Source organism: Peromyscus eremicus, chromosome 6, assembly GCF_949786415.1.
Source record: "Peromyscus eremicus chromosome 6, PerEre_H2_v1, whole genome shotgun sequence".
Taxonomy (NCBI): Eukaryota; Metazoa; Chordata; class Mammalia; order Rodentia; family Cricetidae; genus Peromyscus; species Peromyscus eremicus.
In genome coordinates, this window is record NC_081421.1 from 114,510,166 (window position 1) to 114,528,958 (window position 18,793).

Here is an 18,793-nt window from a genome sequence, read left to right on the forward strand (position 1 = left end):
AATAATCAGCCCACACTGAAATAAGCCAAGTTCTGAGGTTGAATCGCAAAACAGTGTTAACTCTCAGATGGGCCCATGTTTATAAAGTGACAGGAACACTGTAACAAGCACTCTAGTTGTGTGGGAAAGGGACGGTAGAAATGGCAGGTGTCATTTTTAAGAACTATGTTGGCCAAATGACAATTTTACATTTGGATGATGGAAAAGGAGGTGGGTTATCATGCAGATCAGAAATTGGGCAGCACAGAAGAATGAGTAAAAAAAACACAAGAAATAAATGACTGAAAAGCCTCACCAGTTAACTCAAGTTTTGAGATCCTCTAGGTCATTGCACATTGATTCAATAAATTCCCACTAAATCACCAAGTGGTTATTTGATAGAGTGGACATGCTTGAAGCACCCCATTTTTGGAGACATTCCGGGGGGCTCTGGATATCTAAGAGTCCCTGGAGCCTTTCCTAGATAGAGTGTTCATCATGCCACCCATCATGTGGATAGTATGCTGGTCGCTAAGCTACTGAACTTTGCCAGCAAGCCTCAAATCAGCTGGAACCCTTTCTCCAGACTTCTCCAGCAGGCCTCACAAAGCACTTTGTATGTTGCAAGTTGAGCACTCAGCTTATCTTGTTATTCCAATTCTATCTCTGGTTTTCAGGTTCCTGATTGGTAGGGAACTATTTCTTTGATAATAAATTCCAAAAAAGCCAACAAACTAAAAGTTAAGACATGGATTAAGTGCCTAACAAATATTTGTTTATGAACGAAATGAAGTGAGATTGATGGCTTCTGGCTTAAAATGGGAAGAATAGAAAAATGTGCAACTGGGGATGTAGCTCAGTACTAGACTATTTAACTAGAATGCACGAGGTCCTAGGTTCAACCCCTGATACTGGAAATAAAATGCAGCAGGGCCTGGATAGATAGTTCAGTGGTTACAAGCATAGATTGCTCTTTTTGAGGGCCCAGATTTCACTCCCAGCACACCCACATAACTGTTCAGTAACTCCAGGTTTGGGAATCTGATGTCCTCTCCTGGCCTCCATGGCCACTGCACACACTCATACTCATACATTTTTTTTTAGGAAAAAAATGCAGCAATCATCAAATTGAGGTTGCCTTGGCAATGCTTCAGGGCTGGAGAGATGGCTCAATGGGTAAGAGTACTTGCTGCCAAGCTTGATGTCCTGAGTTTATCCCTAGAATCCACGGGATGAAGAGCAAGACTGAATTGCCTTCTGACCATACATGTGCTATAGCATGTGTACAATGTGTACACATCCATGTGTATATGTGCCCGCACACACACATCCACAATTAGATAGATGACAGATATATAGATCTATAGATGACAGATAGATTGTAGAGAGATAAGATAAAAAGAGAAGAGAAAACTGTGAGAGAATTATGCTTGAACAAATAAAAAATGGTTAGAAAGTTCTCAGAAAGAATTAAAGAACATGGCCAAAACAATAAAAGGGGAGAGAGATAACATAAATTCAAAATGTATACCTCATCAAGGAGTATCAATAAGAAGATATGAACTATGAAATAAACCAACAGAAACTATGGAGTTGAAAGTATTGAAATGAACACATTCAATATCAGATCTGAACTGACAGAAGAAAAAAATCAGTGAATTTAAAAATAAATAAGAGGAAAATGTTCTAAACTTTTTATTCTGGAAGTATTGTCTTAAGACAAAAGCTAGAAATAAAGAAAGCTACAGACCAACATCCGTTATGAATATCATTATTAAAATCTTCAACAAAATAATAACACTCAACAGTTTTTAAAAGGCAAGGAGCATGGCTCTTGACTCTGAGAGCTCACAACTGATAATTCTCATATCTTGGTAGGAAGCAGAGAGTTCAGTTCAGAAACAAAAATAGATATCTCCTTTAAGGTCGGCCTCCATGGAGTCCATTGTGGTGATATATTGTATGCCCCAATAAAGCTTGCCTGGGGATCAGAGGACAGAGCCAGCCACTAAATTAGACATAGAGGTCAGGCAGTGGTGGCACACACCTTTAATCCTATTGCTCGGGAGACAGAGATCTGTCTGTATCTCTGTGAGTTCAAGGCCACACTGGGCTGCATGAGAGAAACAGAACTAGGCAGTGGTGACACACACCATTAATCCCAGGAAGTAATGTGACAGGACACAGAAAGGTATATAAGGCATGAGGAAACAGGAACACTCTCTCTTTAGACTTAGGATTTCTAGAGGTAAGCTAGTGGCTGGCTGTTCAGCTTCTCTGATCTTTCAGCTTTCACCCCAATATTTGGCTCTGGGTTTTTTCTTATAAGGCCTTTTAAGATTCATGCAACAGTCCATCTTTGCCAGCCATGCTCCAAAAGCTCTATAACTTCCATGACCAAGCAAATTTTATCCCAGAAATTTGATATATTTCAAAATATAAAAGTAATCAATGCAATATAACGTAGGAAGAGTATAAGCTTTTTGAACACCTAATACTCTTTCGTGATTAAGCTTTTAGTAGTTAGAAATAAAATGGAACTCTATCAACCTGTAAAAGCTGTGTTATGTGAGAATAAGAAAGAGAAAGAGAGAAGATTATGGACTAAACACACTACATTTCCTACAAGCCTGAGTATTTAACAATTGAATCCCAGGTGGTGGTGCTGCTTTGGGGGTTTATGAAGTCTTTAGGGCAGTATCATAGATGGCATAGATGGGTCACTGGAAGCTGGTTTTGAAGGAAATATCTATGTTTGTATCTGGACCAAGTATTCATCTTGCCATTAAGATCTGAGAAGCATCTGTCACAATCTGTCACAGCCAAGAATCATGTTCTTCTAGTCTCTATGCCTCACTTCTATGATTGACTGTGCCCTGTAAACTGGGAGCCAAAAGAGGCAAAATACACTGGTCCTTCTTTAAGTTGGGTGTCTCTCACATCAATGAGAGAAGTAACTATTACTATACATAGTGTTACTTGTTACTATTAGTTATATAGTATATATACTATTATAAGTATGTAATTATTATGTAATCACAAATATACATAGAAAATCACACACACACACACACACACACACACACACACACACGCTAAAAAAACCTGAAAATGTCTTTTCCTAAAATCAAGAAATCAAGAACAAGACAAGTATGTTTACTTTCTTTACTTCTGTTCAACATCCTATTAAGCACTCACACCAAAAAAAAAGTAAGGAAGGAAAAGAAACAGTAGGCACCCAGTTTCAAAAGAGGCTTATAAAACAATCTCTATTCATAACAATAGTGTCACATGCAGAGATTCCAAGAAACCATAGAACCACAATTCAAAGTAACAAAACTTAGTTAGGTTGCCAGATACAAGTAAAATACATCAAAACAATAACAATTTTATTTACATAGATTAGCAATGACCTATCTAAAATATGAAACTAGAAAGATACTCATTCACAATAGTATCTAAAAGAAGAAATATATGCCTGAATAAACTTAACAAAACAAATACAAGACATTAGAGAAAACAAATGAATGGAATGACATCTCAAATCCATTGATTAGAAAGTTTAATACTTTTAAGATAATCTTTTGAACATTGTCCTTCACATTGAACATAGTCTATTGACTCTCTATTGTCCTACTTCATAAACTAATTCAAAAATTCATACAGAAATGCAAAGAAGAAATGCAGAATAGATGAAAGAACTTTGAAAAGAAAAATACAGTTGAAAGACTAACATTTCCCAATTTCAAAATGTATTGCAGTGTCAAAGCAATCAAGACAGTATGATATCAGTATAAGAGTAGACATTCAGATCGATGGCATGGGATCAAAAGTCCAGGAAGCAACCTTTCCTTTTTTGGCCAGTTTGTTTCCAATAAGGGTACCAAACACTTCACTAAGGGAGAGAAGAATCTCTGAACAACAGTATCTGGGACAGCTAAGTATTGGCATCTGGAAAAGAAAGTGGAATCCTTACTGAGCATCATATACAAAAAGTCACTCAAAATGGCTCACACACCACCACTCAAAGAGGTACTGAGAGTATTTGAAGAGTACACATTTTCACACGTGGCTTAAACAGTGGTTTCTTGTCTTGAGGTCAGTTACTCTTGATTTTAGTGCTGTATTTGTAATGTAGCAGTAGCTCAGCAATGTCTTCTAGATAAATCAACCAAGAAATCTTAACAGCTTAGGTGTGCATACACTTACATCTTTCTACTGGTTGCTGTGGGATGGTCTGTATGTCAAGTGTGTTGCTGATTGGTCAGTAAATAAATCACTGATTGGCCATTGGCTAGGCAGGAAGTATAGGCGGGACAAGGAAAAAAATTCTGGGAAGTGGAAGAGAGAGAGAGAGAGAGAGAGACTGCCAGCCGCCATCAGGACAAGGAAGATGCAAAGTACCGGTAAGCCACAAGCCACGTGGCAAGGTATAGATGAATAGAAATGGATTAATTTAAGCTGTAAGAACAGTTAGCAAGAAGCCTGCCACAGCCATACAGTTTGTAAGCAATATAAGTCTCTGTGTTTACTTGGTTGGGTCTGAGTGGCTGTGGGACTGGCGGGTGAGAGAGATTTGCCCTGACCGTGGGCCAGGCAGAAAAACTCTAGCTACAAATGGCGTCCAACGTGGTGGCAAGAGTTTCCACCTAAAAACTGAGAAAACATATTCTAAAATGGAGCTAAAAACAGCTTCCTAATTGTCTCTCTCAAATGAGTGGCAGCTGCTGGTTTGAGCTACTTGTGGGTTTCTGGTGTGCACGCTCGACCTGCCATATAGCGGGAATGAGGCCTCTGCAAGTGGCACATTAAGCTGCGTGGTAGATTTAGACCTTGCTAGTACAAAACAAAAAAAGAGATTTTTGGGCTGCATGCTGCTTGGATAAACGCATAGACCCATGATAGCTTCCAGAGCTGGTGGTAAACGCAGCCATGTTGGGAAGCTGAGGTGGATGGAGCCAGCAGCCACAGCTGCTACAGTTTAAAGCAATAGGTTCACAATAAGACAGATTCAGATGTAATAGTTTAAAATGTGTGTAAAATATACGTAGGCTTGAAAGAGAAAAAAAAAGGTGATATATACAGTTATAGAAACAAATACATAGTTTTAAAAAATAAAGTCTTTAAAGAGACAGTAAAATTAATATAAAAAATAAGCCATGTGAAGATGAATATTACACAGAGAATCTGGATTGTGTTGTCTTTGGGATTTTTAACTGCAGAAAAACATTTGATTGTAAAAGCTGTTGAGTTATGCCAAAATGTATATTTTAAAGATACCTTGACTTCAAAATTTGGATGTAAGGATATGTTACTTTGGAAAGGAGACTCTGCTTTTGTTTCCACAGAAAGCCAGAGGCTATGGATTTGTTCCAGATTAAGATACATCAGATTTGACCAGCCAAGACCCCCTGAAAGGTCTCCGATGACACCATGGCCCAGATGATCCAACATCCAGAATGGTTTGAAGGCAACTGGCTCAGATGATACACCCTCAAGGACTATTCCATAATTCTAAAATTTTCTTTGTATCCCCATAAGATACAGCGCCCCCCTCCAGCAGGAAGTAGTAAGAGAAACTACGCCCAAATTCCCAAGTATACCAAGCTGACTTTGGAGATATGTAAAGGTTAAAACCTTCCTTTTTAAGAAAAGAAAAGGGGAAGTGCTGTGGGATGGTCTGTATGTCAAGTGTGTTGCTGATTGGTCAGTAAATAAATCACTGATTGGCCATTGGCTAGGCAGGAAGTATAGGCGGGACAAGGAAAAGAATTCTGGGAAGTGGAAGAGAGAGAGAGAGAGACTGCCAGCCGCCATCAGGACAAGGAAGATGTAAAGTACCGGTAAGCCACAAGCCACATGGCAAGGTATAGATGAATAGAAATGGATTAATTTAAGCTGTAAGAACAGTTAGCAAGAAGCCTGCCACGGCCATACAGTTTGTAAGCAATATAAGTCTCTGTGTTTACTTGGTCGGGTCTGAGTGGCTGTGGGACTGGCGGGTGAGAGAGATTTGCCCTGACCGTGGGCCAGGCAGGAAAACTCTAGCTACAACTGGTGAATAATTTTACACTAGAATATAAACCACATACCATAGTATTAATTTTTAAAAGTGAATGATGCAGTGAATTTTACTATGTGCACAAAGCTATGCAGTCACCATCACAGTCAGAACATGCAGACTTCCCCTAAAACTATCCTAAACCTGTAGTCTATCTTCACCTCCCCACCCTGCTACCAGTCCTTGATGGCTGCTCATGCCACCCCCTACCCCCACTGCCAGTCCTTGATGGTTTTTCATTTAATTTATATTTTTTTTATTAAGAATTTTTTATTCATTTTACATACCAACTACAGATCCCCCTTTCTTCCCTCCTCTCACCCCTCTAGCCTTCCCTCCCAACCTATCTTCTATCTCCTCCTCTGACAAGGTAAGGCCTCCCATGGGGAGTCAGCAGAGCCTTGTACATTCAGTTGAGGTAGGTCCAAGCCCCTCCCCCCCTGCATCAAGGTTGTGCAAGGTGTCCCACCATAGGTAATGGGCTCCAAAAAGCCAGCTCATGCACTAAGGATGGATCCTGATCCCACTGCCAGGGGTACCCTTAAACAGACCAAGCTACACAACTGTCTCACTGATGCAGAGGGCCTATTCCAGTCCCATGGAGGCTCCACAGCTATTGGTCTAAAGTCCATGAGTTCCCACTAGCTTAGTTTAGTTGTCTCTGTAGATTTTCCCATCATGATCTTGATGCCCCTTGCTCATATAATCCCTTCACCCTTTCTTCCACTGCTCAATCATACCACAAGGACAACTTGCTCAACTATGTTCATAGCAGCATTATTCATAATTGCTAGAACCTAGAAAAAACCTAGACGCCCCTCAATTGAAGAATGAATAAAGAAAATGTGGTACATATACACAATGGAGTACTACTCAGCAGAGAAAAAACAATGACATCATGAAATTTGCAGGCAAATGGATGGAACTAGAAAATATCATCCTGAATGAGGTAACCCAGACTCAGAAAGACAAACATGAGGTACTCACTCATAAGTGGATACTAGATGTAAAGCAAAGGATAACCAGACTACAACCCATGGCTCCAGAGAAGCTAGCTAACGAGGACCCTAAGAGGGACGGACACATGGATTACCTTGGGAAGGGGAAATTGATGAGATCTCCATGAGTAGACTTTGGGTGAGGGGGGCAATGGAGGGAAGGGGATGGGGGATGAGAACATAAGGGAATAGGATGGTCGAGCTAGAACAGGGCATAGTGGGAGAGCAATGAAAGAGATACCATGATAGAGGGAGACAGCATGGGGATAGGGAGAAACCTGGTGCTAGAGAAGTTCCCAGGAATCCCCAAGGATGACCACAGCTTAGACTACTAGCAATAGTGGAGAGGGTGCCTGAACTGGCTTACCCCAGTAATCAGATCAGTGAATACCCTAATTATCATCATCGAGCCTTCATCCAGTAACTGATGGAAGCAGATGCAGAGATCCACAGCCAAGCATCAGGCGGAGCTCCAGGATTATTTTCTATCATTATCAGTTTACTCTTCTGCAACCTTTGTTTCTAGCTTCTTCCTGCTCTTCAATGCCTTCAACACCAAATGCATAAGCTTCAAAAGAAACAATATTTAAAATGGATTTCAAAATCAAAAGTAGCCAAGCGGTGGTGGCGCACGCCTTTAATCCCAGCACTCGGGAGGCAGAGCCAGGCGGATCTCTGTGAGTTCGAGGCCAGCCTGGGCTACCAAGTGAGTTCCAGGAAAAGGCGCAAAGCTACACAGAGAAACCCTGTCTTGAAAAACCAAAAAAAAAAAAAAAAGTAATTTTAAAACAAAAATAAGAAGAAATGTGCTCCTTACTAAAAAAATAGAAGACAGCCCATAGAGTGGAGGAAATCTTTACAAAACGGATTTCATCTAGAATATATACTCTTATAGAAGCCAGATAATCTGCTTGACAAACGGTCAAAGGACATGAGCAGACATTTATGTGATGAAAAGTGTTTGACATTACTATGATGTTTAATATTGTGTCAACTTGACAGGATCTAGAGCCACCTAGGACACAAACACCTGCACATGCCTGTCAGGAACTATGTATATTAGGTTAATTAAAATGAGAATACCCACCCTGAATGTGCGTGGCACCTCCAGTCTAAGCTGAGCAAAGAGAAGAAAACTAGCTGAGCATCAGCATTCATTGCTTTCTCTATCCTGACTCTGAATGTGATATGATCAGCCACCTTACCTTCCTTCCACCATGACAAAACGAGAGAGATAGATGAGTGACTGCTTTCGATTCCAGTAAAGATGACAAATGAAAACCAATAGAGAGATGGTGACCGAGGAAGCAGTAGCATAGAACAAGATGCTTCATGCACTTTTGGGAAAACATACTTCTCTGTTCTTCCTCCTCCTTCACGCAGGCAATATGCAAACTTACCTATAAATGTCAGAATTAATGCACTGTGAAAATACTGCTATAGGCAGTTGTGTACAAAAGGTGTTCCTGGGGGAGGGGCACAGGAATTAGAGATAGCTGTGTAGACTCACTGAGACAAACTGATAGATAAGAACCGAGAGTTTATAGGAAATAATTGCCAGTGGTGAAGGCTGCAGGGTTACCATGACAGGTCAAAAAACAAGTAGTTCGAAAGACATTAGACCAGAGGCCAGCAATTGCCTTCATTATTTAATAAATACTTGCCAGTATCCTTCAATCCTCATAACAATTCTGAGAGTTAGTATTAGTGTTACTTCTTATTTTATTGATAAAAATAATCCAAGTGATTTGACTGAGGCCAAATAGACCCCCCATTAAGTATTAGAGAGCTGGGATTTGCACCCAGCTAGCACAGGGGCCCTGTTTTAAATCACTTCACTAAGGGGCATATGCTATATGGAATTAGAGGCTATATTATTACACTACTTAGTTCTAGCATGTCTTTTGTATAAGATTAAAGAGATGAAAAGCAGATTACAAAAATAATAGGTAGTGATAGTTCTGTTAATGCATCTGTGTAGGTCACACTAAAGTGATGTTAGCACTCTGCCACCCCACTGCCTTTGGCATGTCTTTCAACTCTAACTCAGAATTTTGTGAACGTTTTTATGTCTTTTGGACAAAAGCACATTTCTTATTCTGACATTATTCTATGCAACAAACTATCAGCCTCATGTCAGTTTTTCTCATTCACAACTATTCATTGAGCACTTACTAGGCTCTCTGACTCTAAACATGGTTTTCACAGGCTATCCTTTTGAATGAATATAACAGTTATGAACTTGTGCACTAGTAGTAGAGACAGAACCAATAACATATAAGGGAAGCGCTCTACTACCACTTAATGCTCTGAGTGATCACAGTTAAGAGGCAGAGAAGGGGTTCCAAAGGTGGTAACATAGGCACCATTGGGGGCTTAGCCATGCACCATCCATGCCATGAATTAATAGCAGGGACAACCTATTCATGAGTTTTTCCCACTCACAAGTATTCACTGGCCCCAAGCACCCCTCACTTCAAGAATAATGAGAATATCTAAAGCAATATCCTTTCAGGTATCACAGGATATCTCCTCTCAAAATGACATGTTGAGGCAGGATCTAGAAATAAATATATCCTCTATCAAGTGAGTATACCAAGTGGTTTGTCCCTAGAAATGTGATAATCATTTGTTGACTCTCAATAAATAATACAGACTGGCAGGTTTTGGAACCCATAGTTTCTAAGTGGTCTTTGGATGCTAACCACATTCTTCTTTCCTCCCACCCAACCAAGTTGTCATTTACTTTATCAGATGCATATCATTTGTTCCAATCTCTCCCCCTAAGTCAGTCCCTTCAGACCAATGATCAATTTTCTGTACATCTTTGAACACCCCCTAGTTTATCTTTATCAAGTAGGTATGAAGGTGTTTAGTAATAAAGGCAAAAACTAAGTTGGGGTGTCACCCATGCTGTTAGGGTCAATCATATCCAGCAGTGACACCCACAAATGTGATCTGAAGGGCTTCAAATGAAAGAGGGGGAAAGGTGGATCATTGATGTACTAAGATCATCCTAATTTACCTGTTCTGATTAACACCAGTGTGAAGATTCTCTGTGATACTCCATGTGTTAAACACCTACCCTTATTCTACAATTGAAAGAGGCAAATTATTTGTTCTAATTCTGTAGCATGACTGTGTGTGTGTGTTTATGCATGTGTGCATGTGTTTGTGCAGGCCAGAGGTAAACATTAGATATCTTTTCCAGTCTCTAGCTTATGTTTTGATTCAAGGTCTCTCACTGAACTGGTATCTCACCAATTTGGCTAGGCTACTGGGCTAATGGACCCAGGACCCTTCTGTTCTGCCTTCCCAGTGCTGGGATTACAGGCACTTGCTACCATATCTGTCTTTGTAAGTGGGTGCTGGGGATTTGAACTCAGGTCTTCATACTTGTTCAGCAAGCACTTTACCACTGAGTTGTTCTTTTTGCCCCTACTGTCTGTTTTTTACAAAACTCAACCATCCTAACTACAAAATCATTTAAACTATATGAGGTGGTTTGAAAGAAAATGTCACCCAAAGGGAGTGGCACTATTAGGAAGTGTGGCTTTATTCCAATAGGTATGGCCTTGTTGGAGGAAGTGTGTCTCTGTGGGGGTAAACTCTGAGGTATCCTTTGCTCAAGCCATGCCCAGTGAGACAGTCCTGTTGCCTGCTGAACAAGATGTAGCCAGCACCATGTCTGCCTGCATGCCACCATGTTCACTGCCATGATGATAATGGACTGGACCTCTGAAACTGTTATTGAGTCACCCTAATTAAATGGTTTCCTTATAAGAGTTGCCATGGTCATCGTGTCTCTTCACAGCAATAGAAACCCTAACTAAGACACTATACAAAAGTGGTAAAAACAAATCCCACATTCCCTTCCCTCCTTGTTCCTTATGAAACAGTTTGGTGCATGTATTACAAACTCTCTTTTGTGTTTTCGGCTACTGGATCACATCATGCATAGTATTTTAAACTAACTTTCTTCAAGTAAACCAAGTTTTAAACTTCCATGCATGTTATTTTGTGTAGACACACTGTATGATTTAAGTAGCTGTATATTCTGCATGCTGTTGGCTCCACTATACTTAATGGCTTATCTGATATGTTTCCTTCTGCAGATACATTGTGGTAAAGGCATTGAGGATAGTAGTTAGAAGGGTTTAGGTTTTCTTTTCTTTGTTTTACTGCTGTTAATTTGTTTTTTTCTTTTTGTTGATCTTTCTCCTTTATCAAAGTTTAGTTACATAACTGCCTTATTTTCTTTGGTGGTTGGGTCATTCCTATGAGTGATTTAACATTAATCAGCATAAGTAGATGATATAAGATCTTTTTTAGATTTGTAGGGAATTTCCAATGGCCTCATTACTTGAGAGGGAGAACTGTTGTCTTAGTTGTCTTTAACTGCCAATTTGGCACAGCCGAGAGTCATCTTAGAAGGAAATTTTATGTAAGGGATTTGCTATGTCAGATTGATCTGTGGACATGTATGTCTTAATTGTTAACTGATGTGGGTGGGCCCAGCCCATTGGGGGCAGCACTGTTCCTCAGGCAGACAGTCCTGATCTGTATAAGAAATCTAGATAAACCTATGAGGAAGAGAGCCAGCAAGCATCATTCCTCCATAGTTTCTGCTTCTAGTTCATGTCCTTATTGTCTTCAGTGATGGATTGACCTGTAAGTATAAGTCAAAGAAGTCCATTCTCCCGTATGTTGCTGTTGGTCAGAGGGTTTTACTACAGCAACAGAGATAAAGTCAGAAATACTGGCCATAGACCTTAGATTAGTAGACAAGGAATATTACAGATAGGGAGTTCTGATAATACTATAGTCTCCAGAAAAGGAAGATTTGTCTATGGACAGAGAGTTTGATGTGCTTATTTTAATTCTTAGAAACATCTGGTCCTTCTACCATTTTTCATCTATGTAAGATGTAAAATCAAACAGAAACTTCATTGTAGCTGTTGTATTTTCCAGTGTATATTCTTTGCTCCACAATGCTAAAGATCATATGTTTTGTACTGACCTATTTGTATTTTGCTCCTGTTGTCAAAATAAAGCCAATACTCTTTGAATCATATGGCAGAGAAAGGGAGAAGGAGAAAGATCAATTTGTTTAGCTATTCTTAGTCCTTCTTTTTGAGTTTCAGTTCTCTAATAGAGAGTATACTAGAATAGAGTATGTATATAAATATATTAGATGGAATCTATTAGGATTGTCTCATGTGATTACAGTGGTTGAGAAGTTCTGCAACAGGTTGTTTGCAGTCTGGAGATGCCAGCATGTTGGTTATTTAGATAAGAACTTCAAAAGGCTCAGTAGATTATTTGAGGAATGATATAAACCCCACTTCAAGGTTGAAAGTCTGAGAACCCACATAGGGGAACATGATAGTCTAGAGTCCAAGACAGAAGATAAATATATCCCAAATTGAGATATGAGGGAAAGCCAGGAGGAAGGAGAAGATTCATTGACTATATTTTTTTCTTTCAAAATTCTTATCTAGAAGATGGTGCCAAGAGACACCAAGGATTGCTCTTACCCCATGTAGTCCATACAGCCTCATTCAATAACCTCTACTGGAAACACCTCCATAGATATCCAAAACTAGAGCCTCTCCTTGGCCCCAAATAATCCTTATCTAGTCAAGTTGATACCTAAAAACTACCATCACAGCTTCTTTAATAAACTCCTTGATGTTTTCCACATTTCCAATCTATTTTGTTTTATGTGTATGAATACATATAATATATTCATACATTACAATTATATATAATTTTATAACTTCTAATAAGGATGATAATAAATATGGATGTAATTTTAATAAAATAATAAATTTGGTATTATATCTTATATGTGAACAGGAAAATGAGTTTTTCTTATGCATTCTTCAAATGATTTTTAAAAATCTTGTTTCTAGCTGTCTTATACTTCCATTTCCAAAGAGAAAATAGATAACCCATTTACCATAACTTCTGGACTTTATAGAAATATATAAAAGCCACTTTTCAAATATATATTTTGTTGATAGTAAAAGTCCCAAACTACTTCACACTAGTTGAATATGATTCATTGATACTTTTATATTTTCTAGGAAAGCATGTACTGGAAAATAATTTTTTTATTCTAGCTCTTATTTTATGCATCCCCATGTTATTGTTGTTATTGTACAGAAGTTGAAATTCCTGGTGGCAATAGTGTATGTCCTTGTCTTCTTCTCCTATTGATGATAATAGCTTTAGTATTAGCCAGTAAGCATGAGACTAGTCAGAGGTTTCATGAGTTTATTTTGTTTTCTAAACAACTCCTTTTCAACACAACTAGAAATTATGAATTAGAGAAATCTACTGAGTAAAACTAGGATCATTGATAAGGTCAATTAAGTCCCAATAAAATGTCAATGAAATTTTTTTTCTGGAATTTAAGCAGGAAGAAATATTCTTATAAAGAGTCAAAAACATTCATACAAGCACAATGAAAAGAAATTCTTCCTGCTTGATATAAATATACTTGTGAAACATAATAAATAGATTTGTAAAACTAATATAGTGTGTCATTCATTTACGCAATAGCTCCTTCATAGAGTAGTGGATTTAGTAAGTGAAAATATGACTTAAATAAATTTGTAAATAAGAAAACACATGATACAGTAGTTTAAGTATGTCCCAAATAATGTTTGGAGCTGAGTTCAACTAAATATTAATTATTGCACAACTGAAATTCAAATTTAACTGGAAACCTGTATTTTATTTGGCATCTTAACTGACTCCCTGCTGTGTGTTATTGGGGTAAAGTAATGGAGAAACAAAGTCTGCCATCACAGAACTCACAGAGACAGAAAAATAGGTCCATCACATGTGACTCAAACCACTTCTGGGTGTGTTTGCGAACCTAGTTCATAATATGGAGTTTCAACTTAGTGTGAGAGAATAAATGAATTATTTCAAAAATATCATTTGTATTTTGACTTTCCATGAAAGAGAATTTTAAAAGCCAGATCTTAGTTTATGCCTCAAAGTTAATCTACCTGACACCAAAAATTAATAAATAATGAAATTGTAAAAGTTGAAGTGAATTTGGGGGAGTATGTTCATTTTCTAAATTAGAAACAGTTTCAAAAAAGGATACCAGACTAAAATCTCATGAAGATTTTACTTTAATTAAAATTTCAGTCAGTCTGCAAAGACCAGTGGTTCAGGAATCTTTGTAATGAATCAAAATAAAATATTAAATACCTGTTAATTCACAGAAAAAACATGGAAAAACTGAAATATTGAAAAAAAGTTAGAAATTATACAAATGGAATTTTTCAATCAATTAATAATAAAGAAAATTCAGATCAACAAGTCACCAGTTTTAACCTCTCAAGTTGCAAGTAAAAGGTAAAGGATTTAATCTTGATCAGTGTGCAGAAGCTTCTCTGATACAGGTTTTAGGGGGTGAACCACTATGTATTTTGAGATTTGGCAGATGCTTTGGTCTTGTTTAAAACATATTTTCTCTTGAAAGAATTTTCTGACTTGGAAATGCACCCCTCTGTACCCTTGCTTTAGGAATTTCACCTACCCACATATGAAAAAAAAACAGATATAAATGACCAACAATCATGGTTGCACTTCCAGTTTTACTAAAATATTTTAAATACACATTGATCAGTGGTCCCCAAAGTTATCAAGGTTTAACCTCAGTTTCTAGTAGAGTAATTAAAATGTAATTTGCAGATACAACTGAAGTTAGTGATGTTAGGAGAAGAAATTATTTTGGAATACCTAGGTGGAGCCTAAAGGCAATAGTATCTTGTCTTAGGTACTTTTTATTGCTGTGACTGAATGCCATGACCAAAAACAATTTATGTAGTAAAGAGTTTCTTTTGATTTAAGGCTCCAACGTCAGAGTCCATAATGCTATGGGGGGCCTGGTAGTTGGTAGCCAGAGTGGTAATTCATCAGCAAACAGGAAGCCGAGAAGGAACTGGAAGTGGGACAAGAACATAAACTCCCAAAGCTGATCCCTAGGGATGAAAAGGAAGGAAAAGTTTCAACACACAGAAGAGAAGGCAGTGTAAGACAGAACACAGACAGATTTTTAGATGTTCGCCTTACAGACTGCAGTAATATAGCCAAAAGCCAAGAACCACTACAGGTGTCTACCAGAAGTCAGAGGAGGCAAGAAATAGATGTTTCCCTGGAGCCTTAAAGGGAACATGCTTCTGCCAAGTCTTTAATTTCAGCTAACTGGTCATCTAGCATGCATAATTGTTAAAAGTTACATTTTTGTTTTTTTAGATTGTTTGTTTTGTGCTTGTTACACTGGCCAACCAAATACATACCCACCAAAGAGAAAGATTATACAAATTATGAAATTTAATAATTATGGGGATCTGAGAGATGGCTCAGTGAGTAAAGTGCTTGCCACATGACATCCTGAGTTCTAGCGCAGGGCACAAGAAGTTGGCTGTGGCAGTCAAGTCTGAACCCTAGTGCTGGAAGAGGCAGAGATCACCTGAGCTTACTGGCTAGTCAGCCTTACCTATAATTGAGCTCCATATTCATTGATCAAAACAATCTCAAAAATTAAGGTGAGATCAAGAGGAACATATCGAATGTCAATCTCTGACCTTCTCATTTGCACACATACACACATATGTCATACGCATACCTACACGAAAGAAATATAATCATCTCAAACATGTGGAAACATATACCTGTGCATTTGTATAGTAGAGAGATGTTCCTGGGTACAATTTTCAGTTGCATTGAAGGCATAGCCTCATGTCATAAGAAAGAACAAGTCAACCATGTACATAATTCTGCATGTTATTTTTAAGTGTAAGCTGTAGTTACCTGTAGGAAAGGTGCCAGTTAGAGAGTGAAGAGAGAACTTCTATAGTGTTCCATTGTTTATGTCTTCACAACATGCCTGTTTGTGTATATTACTTTTATAATTCTAAAGGAAATGAGTTGAGGGATTTCTCCTCAAACTTTATTTTTACAGAATCTATATATTCTGATAATGAGCCAAATGGAATATTTATTCAGTGCTGTCTCCAGCAGACTTAAAGTTCCTTGGGAGTAAGCACCTTGCCTGTCTTGTTCATTTTTGTCTCCAGTCCTGAGTGCAATGCTGTCACCTATTACATTCTCAGAAAAAAAAAATTGGAATGAATGATGGGCTGTAACATCCGTCAGCAACAGCCACAGGTGAGCACACCCATGAACTGACAGTGAAGGCAGTCAGTGCCTTAAGAAATGACAGCACATACCTTTGTTTCTTCAGTCCCTCGTCACCAAAACTATGACAGAAGCAGCAGATTCCCCGGGAACATACACCCGAATGGCCCATCTCTGCTCCCATCTGGTAACTAGCTCCCTGTCATATGGTTGGAGTAGTCGGAGGGGTTCATTTAATGCTGCTGTGATTGCAATACCCGAAACTCTTGTCCTGCACAGGTACCAAGATGCATCAGGGTTGGGAGACAGGGAAGGGAAAACCGAGCCATTGGTAGAATAAAAGCGTGGCTCCTGTCCTGTGAACAGGACATCCAGGACATATGACCAGTGTTTAGGCATCCATTTCCTCTTAAAAAGGGGGCTCCCCTGATTGAGGCCAAGAAGGGGATTGGGCCTGTTCACTGTCTTCAGTGGTATGTATCCTCTATTCCATGTGGCTGTCCTGGTCAGGGATGTGAGGGATTAATTTGTACAGGTTCTAATTCATAACGGGTTTAAGGACAAATTAGACAGGGAAAGAAATCTCTTAGCTCTCAAGTGCCTGGCAATATTTATAGGAATTGTGAGTTGAATTTCATTTCACTGACTTTGTCCTTTACATTGACAAGTCCGATAAGATGATCTCCTTTAAGTAATCATTTGTGTTTAGGTTTTTCTCCAGCAGTTTTGTATTACAATTTAAAAATAGACTAGACTATGCCTATACTCGCGTCAGCTATGGTATTTTGAACTTGATTTCTGAGGCTGCTGACAGCTTTTGAAAGATTTAACTACTGGCAGCAAGGAAAATCCCATAGAATCTGTTCTATGGACTCTTTTCCTCCTGGAGAGAAAAATAAAGGGGGCATCATTTAGCAGGCAACGTATCGCCATAAAAATATGGTTATGCAATAATGTCTCATTAATATGATAAATCATAACATAACCTTTTCTATTAAATGTAAAAGGCAATTTATTGAAATGAAGGCATTTTCTTCCCCATGGCACATTTCCATAGTTGGTTGGAAAGAATTTTTTTATTATTATTCAAAACAGTCCTTCTGATTTGCACAGGAGATAACAGTTGTCCATAACATTTTTATTTCTGCATAAACAGATTTCCATGTTGGCGAAGGTTAGTACAGTAGGAATTTGTTTTTACTTTCGGATGTACTGTGATACCACTCGAGCACTTCATTGGGATGGAACCGCTAATTTATCCTTTCTGCCTTTATGATCTTGTCAGTACCGCATGTCTCCTTCAGTTTTTCTAATCTAAAATAATCCCACTGAAATCCTTTGATTGTCTCTTTGGACCTGCTCCATTCCTAAAGCAGGAATGTAATGGGCTTTATGGCACTTACTTGGGAGTCATTTATCCAGCAGAACGACTATAGTTGCTTGTTTTAATAAGAATATGCTTTGTGGTAAGTGGGGACTGCTATTTAATTAGCCAAAGGGAAAGTAGTTCATGATACAATCTGTTCCAATCATCTTGGACATTAAACAAGAAGTCAAGTGCAGTTATTTATGAACATGCACTTTATTTGTAGTTGCTTTGAGCAAACCTCTTCTCTGAAACTTTATAGCATTTTCTGACTGCTGCATTGTGGGAGGAGGAAGAGGGGAAGGAAAGGACATGAGAGCATCTCATAAAATTTTCGAAAAAGAAACAGAAGGTTTGCTTATTGCTATTAGGGTTGTGAATACAGACCTGCCAAATGACAAGCGGGCAGAAGATGGTGATTTATCTCCTGCTATCTCATGGTGCCTGTCTTTGGTAAGTAGCTGGTGTGAGAATGTTGCAAGATGTTAGTAAGATGTTAGTTATGGGACTGTGTATGTAGTATTTGCATGTGTGTGTTTGAACATTGCATGTGTGCAGTTGAATGTAGGCATCTTTTCCTTGAATTTCCATTTTTTTTTCTACTAGGAGCATATTTCTGAAATTTTGCAATTACACTACTGTATTTTTACTCTAAATACAAAATATGTTTAAGAAGCTTAATGAAGAACCAAATCAGGTTACTTCCTTAAGTAAAAGTAAGAACCTGGGCACATCTTGAAAAATCTCCCCTTCCTAATTACTGCTAGAACCATGATATTGTGAAGTAATTTGTGTACATTTTTAACTGATCAACATTTTGGACAACTGATATGTTTGTTAGTGAGCAAAAAAAAAAAAGTAAAAAGAAAACAGTATTAGACTATGTTCCTTGTATGCCATCTCCCAGGTTCTAGCTTGATGACTACTTATAAACCTGTTCTCCCTTCTTGTAAACTTCTCAGAGCAATGTAAGACATGCACACACATGCCTCAGAAAACAACACATGAATGAGTTATGTCCATTTACCTGTATGTGCAAATGTCCTTGGTAAAGTGAGAGTCTAATAGATTAGTGCTTGCTCCTAACACCCTTAAAGTACAAAGTTTGAAAGTGACATTTTCACCCCTTTGAACAAGTCAGTGAATGGTCCCTAAGTGGAGCCTGAAGGAACATCTGTGAATCCCTGTTCCCTCCTGTTTCATATGCCTCTATTATTTTGTCTA